Source organism: Dromiciops gliroides, chromosome 5 (assembly GCF_019393635.1).
Source record: "Dromiciops gliroides isolate mDroGli1 chromosome 5, mDroGli1.pri, whole genome shotgun sequence".
NCBI classification, from domain to species: domain Eukaryota; kingdom Metazoa; phylum Chordata; class Mammalia; order Microbiotheria; family Microbiotheriidae; genus Dromiciops; species Dromiciops gliroides.
This window is the reverse complement of record NC_057865.1, coordinates 58,165,145-58,180,392: the sequence shown is the minus strand read 5'-3', so window position 1 is coordinate 58,180,392 and position 15,248 is coordinate 58,165,145. Positions and strand designations below refer to the sequence as shown.

The following is a 15,248-nucleotide window of genomic DNA, read 5'->3' as shown; positions in this document are numbered from 1 at the left end:
CATGGACAATAAAGGCTATTTCACTAGTTTTCCACATTGCCATCCAAATTGGATGGAATTGTTCTTTAAAAGCAAAACAGTTGGATGCCAAAGGACCCACAAATAGTTTCATCAGAATTTAAAGAGTGAATTCAGCCTATTAAAATATTCCATTGTGTTTTCATTAAGACATTTTCCTAACACTTTCAGAAATTTCAAAATGTAAGATAGCTAAAATTGTTAAACCAAAAATCAATCAATCAAAGGAAACTTATAAATTACTAAAGCACTATGAGAATAGACCACTAAAGTATGGAGAGGTAGAGGTGGCATGGTCACTGTACCTCTTCATGGAGAGTCAATATTTTGGCTTTCTATATAATTATTAAAAATCCACAGAGGGTTGAGAGCTTCCATGCTCAACCGAACTCACCTATTTTTGCCTATCCATAAATGGTAGAAGAAGAAAGGAAAGAGAGATGTTTGAGAGACTCTGGAGGAAAACATTCAGGCAACTGCACATTAGCATATGGCCCATCAAATACAAAATATGTTCTTCAGGGCATGTTTGAGGCTTTTAAATTATTAGCAGGTATTTGAAAATAAGTTTTAATCATCTCAAAATGCTCCCTAAAAATCAAATAATGCATAGTATTATGTAATCATTTCCTTCATTCCATTCCCCAGGCCAGAACTTTTCAATGGCTCTGCCTACAGAATTGAGAATTAACTTTGCATCTCAACATTCCCAACCATTTCTAATCTGACTCCTTCCTATTTATCAACATCATTTTCCACTCTTCCCCAAAAGGTACCCTCTGGTTCAATAATGCTGGGTTCATGATTCTCCTTCAAGGACACCACACTTTGAGGAAGTCCTCAATCCATCCTACTAGACTTTGGGATGTCATACCACTCTGTGGGCATTCAAATCCTCTTGATTCTTTTTTTTTTCCTCTCCCTAATTCTCCATGAATTACTATAATTTTGTCCTTATAAGAATCTGAAAGTACTGGCTTTCCTTACTCTACATATTATAGTTTTACTTATCCACAGTTTAACAGTGATCAGAAGGTTTATAGAAACAAGAAACATTTTTAGTTGGTTATAGTGAGAAAAGAAATTGACTTGTTGTCAGAAGATCTTTTTTAAACACAGACAGTTTCCAAAAGACAAAACATACATTGTTAATAAATCACTTGAAAAATACTTGGCCTCACTAATAAAGAAATGCAAATTAAAACAATGTTGAGTTACCATTTTACAACCACCAAATTGCCAAAAATAATCAATATCAATGAAACTCATTGGTGGACTTGTGGAGAAACATGTAGACTAATTACTGCTGATAGATTTGCACACTTATAGGAATTTTGTTGGAGAGCAATATTCCAGCACAATGAAAAATTTAAAGTAGTCATACCCTTTTACCTGTTATTTCAGTTTCATTGGATACAATACAACCCTAAAATGTTTTTGAAAAGAAATAGCTGGGGCAGCTAAGTGGCACAGTGGATAAAGCACCCACCCTGGATTCAGGAAGACCTGAGTTCAAATCAGATCTCAGACACTTGGCAATTACTAGCTGTGTGACCCTGGGAAAGGCACTTAGCTCTCATTGCCCCACAAAAACCAAAAACAACATGATCACATGAAATTGCAAAAAAAGATTAGGGAACTGTCTAAATAAATCATATTGAACTGATAGAATACTATAACGCTATTTAGATAAAGTCTGAGAAATGTAAGTAAATCTGAGAAGAGATTTATGAAATCATACAGAGCATAAAAATCTGAACAGAGTACACACCAACTATTACTATGTGAAATTGAATGGAAAAGAACCCCCAGAGATTAAGAGGGAATGAAAAGTTACATTTCATTCATTGAAATTTTTGCAAAAAATAAATCAGTACTAAACATTAAATTGTATTGATGTTCAATAATATATTTTAAACAAATCATTTATTAATAATAAAGGGGATGATCTTGCAAAAGAAAACCTTTGTCATAAACAGTGTAAAAATTGTGGGTTATTTGTTTTTATTATTTAGAACTCCAGTCATTTGTTGAATGAATATATCATTACAAATGGAAGAGAATTATGAACCCACTAATTTTCTGCTAATTTACTCATATTTTGTCAGACATTTGCTGACTGATAAAAAAAGTACATTTCTGGTAGAAATCAAAGTGAGCCTCCTTTGCTAAAAAGAACAAAAGATTTTTATACTTATCTGTACCTGTTCAAGGGCATGGCAATTAGCTAAACTAATGTTACCTACCAGACAATGATGTCTGGAAGGATGCCAGTAACTTCAAGTGGTGGGGAATGTTTGATAAAAAGTAAAATAATTACCTTCTTTTAAATATGAGTTTTATGGTAGCTTAAAGTGAGTAAACATCTAATACAAATTGCTAAATTTGTACGGGTTATTATGTGCTTTCCAGTACAAATTACATCCTGATATGAAGTGAGTCAGAAAAATAGAATACCAGGATCTCTGGTCCCATATTTTCACTTTCCTTTTCATTTGTAAGGTATTTGGGGTACAGCCATTATTATTATGAACACTTTGTTAATATTTTAAAATATGTAATACATTAAGTACACATATGTAATACTTATTATATTCCTTTCTTTTTATATAATGGAACTCTTCTCTTTAAGAAACCCCAAATTGAAAAATATATACTTCATTTAGAAAGAGCCTTTGAAGAACCCTAAAGTCTCACCTCCCAAATGGCAAATTGCAAAGAGAAGAGCAGAATGAGTCAGTGTTAGAGGGGTTGTAGGAAGATAGCACACTAATGCATTGTTGGTAGAATAGTGTGAATTGGTCTATCCTGGAAAGTAATTTGGAACAATGCAAATAAAGTTATAGTTTTCAAAATATTTATAAAACCTCTTTTTTAATAAGCAAAAAACTGGAAACCCTTGACCCTCAGGCAGCTCTCCAAAGCTCCCACACTTGAAATTCTATACCAAGAAAAGCATGGGTCTTTGTCATGTTGATACACATACATGCATCTAGTAGTCCAAAGCATAGCATATTCTTTGTGCTTTAAAAATAGTGATGTAAATTAAGGAAAACACAATGGCTACAAAAAATGCAAATGTATGAGAACAACCACTACACAGGAAAGTTGAATTTGCAAAATTATAAATAACAAATTTGGCCCAGAAACAAAGATGTGAGAAGATAGTCCTTCTAGCTCCTTTGCAGAGGCTGGCATTGTCAGGAATGGAGCATTGATTGATATTAATGAATTTTGTTTTATATTCCTCTTTTTTTGTTAAGTTCTGTTAGAAGGTATAGCTTTCTGGGAAGGGGTGAAGGAAGTGAATAAAGAGAAATGTAGGCTATGTAAAAGACAAGATCTATTAATAAAAATCTATTAAAAGAAACCAAAAGCACTTCAAATGGACTATTAAAATTAAATAATTTAACATCTAAATATTTTAAAAATGAAAATAATTGGTCCCTACCTAATTTTGTAAAGCATAGCAAATGTAAATAACTAGAAATTCCCACAGTTGAAATTTAGTTTGTTGACCTTGAGGCCACAGGGATCATGATAAATTAATTTAATTCCATTTGAAGCCACAATGCACAAAGTTGTCAACTTTGGCAATAATCTTTACAAAGCCTATAGGGAGAGATGGTTGAAAGAGACCTTTGAACAGCTTTTGGGTACAAAATCATGATTACACTTAACACAACCTGATAACAGTTTTGAGAAAGTTTTCACTATCTAGGGGGATCTATCTTGACTAATTTCTTCCTCTCTAGTCTTTCCTGCAACCACTAAAACCAAATAATTTTCCAATTTCTCAGTCCCAATCCCTCCCATTCCCCATCAAGCTGGGAGAGTTTACACATGGATTCACTAATAGGGAACTAAGGCTAAGGGACATTCAGGGAAAAAAAAAAAAGGAGTCTTTCTTATTAAAACAGACATATGTGGTCATGACTATATATATTTATATATTTATGTGTATATCTATGCACATATGCATATATGCATATGCATTTATATATGCATATGTATAGATGTCTATGTTTCTATTTTTACATATGTACATCTATTCATTTAGACTGAAGACACACACACACACATATATACACACACACACATCTCATATACAACAAATATCCCTTTTGCATTTGTGATTTTCAGGATTTTCTAGGCATCCTAGTATGGGAAAATCATTAATACCCTGGTCTATCCTGGAAAGTAATTTGGAACAATATATATATATATATTGTATATATATATATATATATACACACACATATTTATATATATATATATATACACATATTTTTATATATATATATATACATATTTATATATATGAAAAGCATCAGGGATGATTCTTTGTATCAAATATATTCCCTTGCCCCAGTTTAGGCCATTAGTGACCTGAGTATATTCTTTGATTTTTAAATAAACATTGTAAAACAGAAATTTAAATTTAAATATAGAGAAGGTATCAAGGACCATCAAAGTAATGGTATTATTTCTTAATAAGCCTCTCTTAGCGCCATGGTACCAGTGACTAAATGTAAGAGTAGGAAAAACAAAGACGTTGTGATGAAACTCTTGTGGGGGGGAAAATTTCAGGATCTCACAAATATAATTCATTGTCTCACTTTGAGGAAAATATAAGAAATATTGGGGCAGCTAGGTGGTGCAGTGGATAGAGCACTGGCCCTGGAGTCAGGAGTACCTGAGTTCAAATCCGGCCTCAGACACTTATCACTTACTAGCTGTGTGACCCTGGGCAAGTCGCTTAACCCCAATTGCCTCACTAAAAGAAAAAAAAATATAAGAAATATTTCTATTATTTAGAAAGAAACCAAAGACTTTTTAGCATTCTGTTTCCTCCTGGAGAATGTTATCTTTAAAGTCATTTAGCTATTTTTACCACACAACTTGGTTTTTAGGGTTTCTTTGTGTTTTGTTTTTATATCTAAAATTCAGAGTCTGCATCTAGTAGTGTAATGTTTCAATATGTTTTAAAGGTTTAATAAGAATTGGGAAATCTGTTCTCTACTTACTTCAATTCTGCCATGCCGCAGAAATGCCACAGAAAGACTACAACTAAATAACTGCTATAATTAAAGGCAAGGTGAGAAACATAGTTAACATATTGAAAATAGTCTTCACCTGAAACCTAAATCTCCCTCTAGCCTAACTCTGCTCTGGGACAGAAAACTGTCATTTGAGACTGTAAAGATGAAGGACAATAAGAAAGCCTGGCAAGTTAATGTTCCATATTGATAAATCTTGGGGAGTCAATGCTCAAAAGTCTTCTAGCCGAGAAATAGGTATTTAATTAGGGAGTATTAAAGATTAGTTTTCCAAATTTGGATTATCAAAATTTAGGGAAATAAAAAGATCCCTTCGTGATCTAATCTGAAACATTTATGCATTTCTAGCCAAGTAAATGGCTTTATGAAAATTAAGTGACAGAATGTTAACTCAGTTTCCTTCCAAGAGTTTTCCCATGTGCACCAACACATTTCATTTTTAGCCACTGTATTCCTTTGTAGCTCTTTTCTTTTCATATCATGTTAGCCCTAACTCTCCCTTCAGTCTTTTCCTTAGGTAAGCCTCTAATGAATGCTTGTTGTTTTATTTGTTTTTTTATCACTCCTTCTATCCATTCTTTTTCACAATGATTGTATTACTCTTTTATGGGCATTTTTCAGCACTTCCAGGGTATTAATGATTTTCCCATACTAGGATGCCTAGAAATTTTTACACAAGAAAAACATGTAATCTCTAAATACAGACCACAGTGAAAACAAATTCCTGGTTCATATTGTAACATCATTACCGGGGGCATTTGAATAAATGCAGGGAATAGATAGTGATAATGGCAGGTACAAATGATGGTAAATTCATTAAGTAAGGTAGAAGTGCCTCTGTCCTGGACTTGCCTGTCAGCATAGCTCCACAATTACCTGCCATGCTATCAAACTGTAATGATTGGAATGACGCCACCTGCTGGAGACTTACTGTAGAAAAGTTCTGCCATGAAAGGAAGGTCTTTGAGGGCAAGAATATGCGTCTTTTCTTTGGCATCAGGAAGTGATGTTTGCTAGTGGGAGGAAGAAGGAAGAGCTGGGTGCTCTGACTCGCGCTCTTTCCTTTGGACTCTGGTGGAGAGCGGAGCTAGAAATGTGCTCTCCCTTTAATAGATAGATGAATATAGGCCTTTCTCTCTCTCTTTACCAAATTCTTATTCTCCTTAATAAATGCTTAAAAGCCTAACTCTTGATAAAGCTTATAATTTATTGGCGACCACTCATTAGATATTTTAGACAGATTAGCTAGAATTTTAGCCCTTAACAAAATGAGATGTTTGGGATTTAAATTCATAGTACCACACAGAATGTCCTGGTCAAAGGAAACTTTGTATATCACCATGTGCTTTAGCTATAATCCTTGCCCTTTATCTCCTAAAACTGCAGAGAAAGAAAACTTGTCAAATAATGAAAAGGGAAAGCTTAATTTCACAATCATGAGGATGTCTGGAAGGGAATCACTAAATAACCTACTTCTAGCCATGTTATGTTTCTTTCTATAGTTAAATATATGTCAGAATTTTTTTTGGTACCAAAGAACTTCAATGTAATGGAAAATTGCCATCCTATAAGGAAAAAAATAAGACATTAGAGAAGTGTTAGATGACTTAAATGCACAGATGCAGGAAAAAGAAAGCAGACACTAGGAAACAATATATACAATGATAACATAAGTGGAAGGACCAAAACAACAATCACAAAAGAGGTCCTGTAGAGGAATTGATAAAATGCTCCCTTCTCCATTCACTAGAGAGGTAGGGGACTCTAAATGTGGAATATTGGGTAAACTGTGACACTCAGTTGGAAAACATTAGTTTTGTTGAAATACGGGTTTTTAAGAAAAAAAAAAAACTTTGTTTGAAGGTAATATTAGTTACAGGAAAGTAGACAGTTATACTTGTAAACAAGGGTGATATAAAAAGATAGCAAGTTTTTAAAAGCATAAAAATAGTTAATTAATTAAACTTTTTCAGGAAATAGTATTCATTTGCATGACTAGGTCAAGAAAGGGGCTCAGAGGAAGAAGGAAAGATTTCTACTTCAAGCCCTACAGAGGATGGATGGTAGAAGTGTCTTCTCCTGGTCTATTGTTTATTCTGTCATGGAGCACATGGAAGAAAACAAAACAAAAACAGCAACAAGCTTTCTGAATAGCCCAGGCTTGCTGGGAATGGAGATGAAGTATATTTAATCCATCCAGATGGAATAGGCAGGTCCCCACATGGTATAATTTGAGAGAGCTCAAAAAATATTATTGCTAAATTATCTTAACCTTCTCACCCCCATGCTACCCAAAGTAGCTAACATTCCCATAGTCCAGGTTAATATTTTGAGGTAATGGATTAAATACCCTTGTTCACATGTGTCATGTTATGAGGGAATGACAGCATATTAGTACCCTATCAAGAAAAGTTTATCCATCAGTAACAATTTTTAACATGAATTAATGTTATTGAATCATTTTCTTTTTAAAAATAATTGATTTTTAGCATGGCTAGGTGGCAGAGTGGATAAAACACCAGCCCTGGATTCAGGAGGACCTGAGTTCAAACCTGGCCTAAGACACTTGACACTTACTAGTGGCGTGACCCTGGACAAGTCACTTAAGCCTCATTGCCCTGAAAAAACAACCAAAAAACCCCCCAAAACAACCAAAAAAAATCAATTTTCTTGTAACAATGCTGAAAGACAAAGTGAAACCAAATATTAGCACTTATGCAAACTAGGAAAAGGTTATAGACAGGTAACACAAATCAACAAGTATTTTAAAGCACTTACTATGTGCTAGGAACTTTTGATACAAAGAAAAAATAAACAGCCCCTGCCTTCAAAGGGATTAAATAAACTAGTATATACAAGGTACTAAAGAGAGTGGATGGAAGATGATCTCTGGTTAATGTCTGGGAGAAATGTTGCCCTGCTTTTTAGGATAGCTGAATTATTGTATTAGTTGTCTATCACATATGAGAAAGTATTCCTTGAGGCAACAGGCTATAAAAATTATGTTTTATGGGAGGCAATGAAGTCTGCAGGTATTTGGAACACTGGCCAGAGATGATAAATCCTGGACATGTATGGAAATGAATGAAAATCCCAACCACTTGAAAAGTGTGACAAAAAAGAGAAAGGGTCTATTAAAAGACATGAAAGGATCCTCAAATGAATCTCATCTTCTTCATAATTTGTCCTTGGGATGACAGTGATGGCAACTACTCACCTATCTCATCTATGCTATTTGATATTTGAGTGTTTATTTTCCAAAGGATTCATGGAATCAGTGTGTGATTCTCCCAATCTGTGTAAATACATGCTGAGAAGATAAAGGGTTCTCAGTGGGGAAAGAAGTAAGGATTAATTGGTCTCATAATATATAAGGTAATACTTGGCTAATATTTATTACGGTTATAAATTCCATTTAAGATAAGAATCGTCCTGTATAAAGTTCTACCACATAGTCACTGCCAGACACGTATGGTACTCCAGTCTCTTTAGAGTGGACACTTGAACCCTCAAAGAAAAGTTTGGAATCCTTTAAGAAGGAATGCTTGGGTTTTTCCTTAGATTGAAGTGGACATCCATATAACCAATCAACCAGCCAGAGAGCAGTTATGAAACACCTACCACATGCCTGGCCCTGTGCTAAGTACTGGGAATACAAGGAAGACAGAATGAGCATTTCTGTTCTTAAATAACATACGTTCTCTCTGGGAGACAGAATGTACAATTATAAGCTTGTGGAGAATGAATGCAAAATAAATATAAGGTAGTGATATTAGGGTAGTAGCAATTTGGGAGGTGGTAATGCTATAACATGAAAGGAAGGAGATAGTCCATGAAAGTAAGGGCCCATTTGTTGAATTATAGTAACATGGATTGTAATGGTCATCTTTTGGTGATAGCCTTTAAGTCTCATTTATTAAAAGTAGCCATCTAAAATGACAGTATCTCAAGGTATTCCCAATTCCCATAGACCTTGGTATCAGACTTAAGATTTGTGAACATTGAGAGCCTTTTATGTCTGTAGCTTAAGCAGCCTGTCTCACAGATTCCCTTGAGGCATCAGGTGCGTGTGTGCCTGTGGAAAATCTGTCTTGATTTAGTCCCTGGAAACACAACTAGCCTGAGTCTGCCTGAGCATTGAGACATTACTTCTTACTTCTGGAATTACTGGTGAACAATCCCATTCTTCAGATATTTATTATAGTGAAATTCATGTTACAACTCCACAAGAAGGTAAGGAAGAAGGACTCTGTGGCCATGCAGTGCATCTTGATGGTCTAGTCATGATAGTGAAATTTCAAACAAAGCAGATCCTGGGACTTAACACTGAATTTGGTTACAGAGGCAGATAAAAGGTATGCCACACGTCAATATCGTAAATGAAAAATGGAAGCATGGAGAACCAATTGTGCAGAGAGACAATAAGTTGGAAGTCTTCAAAACATTATTTTATGATAGATTATTCATCTGGGAAGTGGGGGGGGTTTGCTTTTTTTTTTTTTTGTTTTGTTTTTTTTGGTGAGGCAATTGGGGTTAAGTGACTTGTCCATGGTCACACAGCTAGTAAGTGTTAAGTGTCTGAGGCCGGATTTGAACTCAGGTCCTCCTGAATCCAGGGCCGGTGTTCTATCCACTGTACCACCTAGCTGCCCCCTGGGAAGTGTTTTTATAGGGAATTCCTATTCAGGTTTGGGCATGCTAAAGGATTCCTGTTGTCCATTCCAAATAGGAAAATCATTGATTCTAATTGCATTCATGCGTTTGTCATTTCAATCTTTTTCTTTTTCATTTCAATCTAATGGTCTTAAATACTGAGAAACTCCTTCTTTTAAGACTTATGAATAAAATACAGTTTAAAGAAGTACGGAGTAATGCCCACCCATTTCCTCAATTCCACTCCCTCTCTTTGGCCCTAAAGACAATTTTGGAAGGTTAAATAAGAAAGGCAAAAATTGCATTGAAATTTAAAAAAAAGTCTCAACACGCATGTTACAGCAGTGGCATGAGTTAATTACTCTTCTGCTAAAAAAATCTTGGGGCTGGGTTTGATCCATCAAATAATTATGGTCAGTGGAATAACATTGGGTCATAGTAGCTTACAGCACTGTTCCCAATCAGTATAGTTTATTCTTTGACACAGCTTTAATTAACTCTTGCCCTTATGGGCCAGGATACTTTCAAAATATTATGTAGTTCTATTCGAACATGGCAGAGTGCAAACTGAATTAAAATTTAGTAAAAGTATAACATGATGCTGTCTAGAGGAGAATTACCAGAAACAAGGGAGGCTAATTTCCTTCTGGGTTTGAGGAGGTGTTTGAACTCGGGTCTTTCTGACCCTAGGCCCACTGCACCAGCCAATAAGCTTAGAGCAGAGAGGAGGCAATGAGTTGTGACAGAATTCAGAAAATCTGCTGGGAACAGAGCATGAGAGGGATAGAAAAAAATGTTAATTGAAAATTGAGTTCAGAATGGGCGCTTCAGCAAAAGACATTCTCAGGACTGAGAATGTCACACAGGAGATATTTTATGTTGGGAGATATTTTATGATGCATGTTGTGCATTTGCTTATTTTATCACAAACTATGTAAGCAAGTGATATTTTATTTTTCAAAATCAGATGGGAATTTGATTTATTACCTTGATTCACTCTGGAAATAAACAAAGAAAAACTATGTATATTTTAAAAAGCAATCTTAGGTCTCTGCTAATTCCACCCTCCCCACACCCACAAAACCCAAGTTATTTAAAGCATTGTCATTAAAGACACAGAGCTTTTCCTCAAATGAAAGTATGCCTTCCATGAACTTGTTCTTGTGCATATATTGGAAATGGGATAATAAATCTAGTGAGCTACATGGCACAATGTGTAAAATCCCACCTCAGATGTTTACTGACCGTGTGACCTAGGGCAAGTCACTGGACATGCCTGAGTCTTAGCTTTCTCATTTGTAAAATGAGGATATGGTTGTAATCGGTATCAAAGGAGATAAAATATATAAGACATCATTGCAAATCTTAAAGTTAAGTAAATTTTAGCAATAATGATTAATAATAAAACATTTTTCTTTTGCTCAATTCTAAGACATATTCTACGAGACAAAAACCACTTTTAGTATCCTTCTCATTCTACTTCACAGGTTTTCCATTCAAAAAATTGGAAGAGAGAATAATGCATCTGCTCTAGGAAGTCACTACCTACTAGATTAAGTATATAGCTTTGGAATCACTCATTATATATAATACCTACATTGTGGATACAGAATTAGCTTTGGTCACAGGCAGAAAAAAATAAAGAACACATTTAGAGAAGAGGGAGGAGGGTTGACTTTCTCTCTTTTCCCATTTCAGGAAAAAGTCCAACAGCTCATCCTCAATATCATTTGAATCATTAATTTTGAGTGCACTTTTCCCCTCTCAAATCCACGTTTGGGCTTCTGTGAAAATTAGCCAGATAAAGCATGAGATAAAACTAAACTCTGAGGGTTTTTACAATTCCATGAAGTAAAAAGTGATAGATGTTCAATAACTTGTCAAAAGAAGTAAGAGCTTTTTGTACATTTTTTTTTCTTTTTACTTACAGACCTGTGATCTATAGGAAAGACACAGATAAAAAGTCCAGTGGAGGTAGAAAAAAACACCAGATGATATGTTGCTTTGATGATTTATAAATAAGAAAAGAAAAAAAAGTAATTTGGCCAAATGATAAATGGAACCTAAGACACTTGATCTGTCACTATAGACTTGGCAATAAAAATAGAACCTTAGGATTATTCCCCTGAAAAAGTGCAAGTAATGCTCTAATATTTTATTGCTGGATGAAAAGTCTTCTGACAAGAATAGAAGAAATTCAGAGCATGACCTTGGAGAATCTGAATTAGCCCAGTTATTCTACAGTGGCTTATTAAAAGTGCACCTACATTAGAACTTTGAAATAAATCACTTTGTAGAATGTGTCTTTGAATTAACTCTTTCCCCCATCTATGTTGCACTAGTTTTACTAATAAATTCTACAAAATTCCTCCAGAAAAAGAACTTTGCTCAGACATATCACCATCACATGAAGGTTATTCTCTGTCCCCAAGGACTGTGCCATTAGCTATAATCTCTAGCAGTGTCTTCCAAGATGGAAAGACTTTGAACATGGCTACTAGTAGCAAATTCTCTATTGTTCATGGAAAAAAGATAACGAATTATGGACTTTTCATCCGACTACATAGAGATGATCTTTTTTTGGTTCAAAGATGCCCTTCAGTTTTCAGCTAGGTTCAATACAATTAGATTAAATCTAATGAAATCAACAAACTAATTTTAAACAGCCAGTTTATGGCATGTGATATGTCATATGAGAAGATACAAATTCCAAAATGAGTTCCTCTTTGTTTTTCATGCTAATAGTGACAAAGTGGATGAAAAAAAACAAACAGGTTACTAACAAATTACTATTCTTAGACTACCTACAAACTACTTATTTAATTAATAGTAACCTTAATAAAAATCTACATCCAGCAACCAACCATCTTGACAGTAGGCGAAATAGATGAATCATTAACATATTCTTCTCAGAAAGGTGATTAAAGGAATGAATTTAATCATGTACCCAAAGGCAACAGGAAATATAATTTAATGGGTTGCTTGGTTACCTTGAACGGTTCAGTAAGATTAGAAGCAAAGAGACTACCCTGAAGTTATTTGGAGGTTTTGAAATACCATCGGTTATAAAAGTAATTAGCAAGAGTATCCAAACAAAGTTAACCTATGCCTTAAATCTTGGTACTTATAAATAAAAAAGCCAAAGGCATATTTTCCCCTCTTATAATACAATATCTTCTTCAAGATGAGAGCTAGAAGCACTGGATTAAAAACCAAAATTGACCCCATTTTTCTAAGATAAAGAGGTACTAAGTCAAGCAATTCAGAATGGGCTGTGTATGCAGCCAGATCACCATACAATTAGAACAAAAGTCAAATTTTAAAAAGAGTAGAAGGGACTCCATGTGATAATAGCAACTTTAAACTTAACTATTTAGCTGTTTACTCCAAAAGAATAAGAGGACAATGGTCAAGATATTAAATTGATCCCTATTTTTGAGAAGTCTAATGTAAAACAGTTTTGAAAGGAGACCAAGAGATTCCAGAAAAATAACAATAACAATAGGTAGCATTTATATAGTACTTTACAATCTGCAAATCACTTTATCTAAGGTACCTCCTTATGCTCTCAAAATAACTATAATCTAAGTACCATTATTATCCTTTTGCAGATCTGGAAACTGAGACTAGGAAAGGATTAATCCAGAGTCACATAGCTAAGTAGGTGTTTGAAGCAGTATTGGAACTTGTCTCCCTGTCTTCAAGTCTAATACTCTATCCATTGGGCCAAATTGAGGCCTCTAACAGCCTCAAAAACCACCTCAGTCAGAAAGGACTCAATTTCTCTGTCAAACAGAGACATGAGAGCTGATACAAGAGTTTATAGCAGAAGATAGCTCGTAAAACATTATGGAGAGAATTATGGACAATTACAAGCAATGTCACAACACATAACATCAAAAGCGTTAGAGAAAATGATACGATGACACAAAGAAAAGAAAATCTCTGAGCAGGACAAGGAGAATTGTCTAAAGAGACAATGCATATATACAGGGAAAACTCATATATATGGCTCACTAGTACACTACTGAAACTCTGAATTAGCCACTATGAAAAGCAGTTGTGAATGATGCAAAAAATAAAGGGGGGAGGTGCTAACATCTCTATTCTTTGACCTACAGATCATACTATAAAGCAAATACAAGAGAAAGATCAAATATAGAAATTAAAGTCTCCCATACACTCAAACACACACACACACACACACACACACACACACACACACACACACACAAATCAACTCTTTGAGGTAGTAAAAAGCCAAACCAAATGAAACAGGAAAAAAAAAGAGAGATGCCCATTGACAAGGGAATGAATAAATGTACTGGGGTTTATTAATATAATGCTATGTTGCTATGTCATAATAACACATATAATTAATTCATAAGATGGAAAGTCTTATACGAATTAACAGCATGCAGTAGCAGAATCATGAAAAGAGTATACATAGTGATTGCAATAGTAAAAGAAAATAAATGAAAGAATAACACCTCTTCCCCCAACAATAACAAAAACTTGATCGCTTTGTAATTATAATTACAAAACCTGACCCTGGCAAAAATATTAGAAAATACATTTCTCTCATCTTCTTACAGAGTAGAGGAACTATAAGTGCAAGCATTACCTATTCTGTCAGAAACTACTGATGTGCTGGCTAAGTTTTTTTTTTTTAAACTGCCTTCCCCCCTTTTCTTATTTCTTTAAAAATATTTATTACAAAGATGAATAGGTAGAAGAATGAAAACACATTTATTAAGCACTTACTGTGTGCGAAAACTTGCTGGCAGGGGAAAGAGAGGGATTGATGTATTTAGAAATGAATGTGATATAAAATGACAGTGTCATAATTAATCAATAATTTTAAAAGCATGTAAAGAAAATGAAAAAAGTACAAGTATTGGAAATTGAACCTGGAAGGATGGAACAAACCTTTGAGAGGAACATCAGGAGCATTAAAGGTTAAAATGAGCTGAGGGATAGCAAGGAAAGCTAAAGGCAACCACAAGAATGTATTTATTTTTAATTTTTTTTGTTAACATGAATTTATTTAACTGTGGATAAAAGAGGAAGATGAAAGAAAGTATGGGATGGAGCCATTGTTTATGGAAGATAGTGTGATTCAGTTCAATTCAACTGCTTATTATGTGTCTAAAGACAAAAGTGTAGCAGTCTCTTTGCTCCAGGAGCTTACTTTGTACTGGATGATGTTAGAAAATGGATAGAATATGAGGCTGGTCACTGGTTATTCTGTTTCTGTTATCTTTGCTTGGAAGAATAATGCTTGGACTAGAAACAAATGAGCAAAAATAGAACATGTTCCCAACATATGTTAAGGATACAGGAAGAGAAATTCTTGATGGATTTAAGGGACCAGGCCCAGATGAATTACATCCTGCGGTCCTGAATGTATGGACAAATATGACCCCTAAACCACTATCAGCACTATCACTTAAAGATCTTGGAAATCTAGAGAAATGTTAGATGATTGAGAAAGGCAAACATACTAATGAAAAAAAA

At 34.5% G+C, this 15,248-nt stretch overlaps 1 protein-coding gene across 2 annotated transcripts in view; it reads right to left on the bottom strand.

Annotated features, from left to right (window-relative positions):
• The window catches only part of PLXDC2 (plexin domain containing 2), a 501,202-nt gene that overhangs the window by 36,671 nt on the left and 449,283 nt on the right, over positions 1–15,248 (bottom strand). The window lies entirely within an intron of this gene.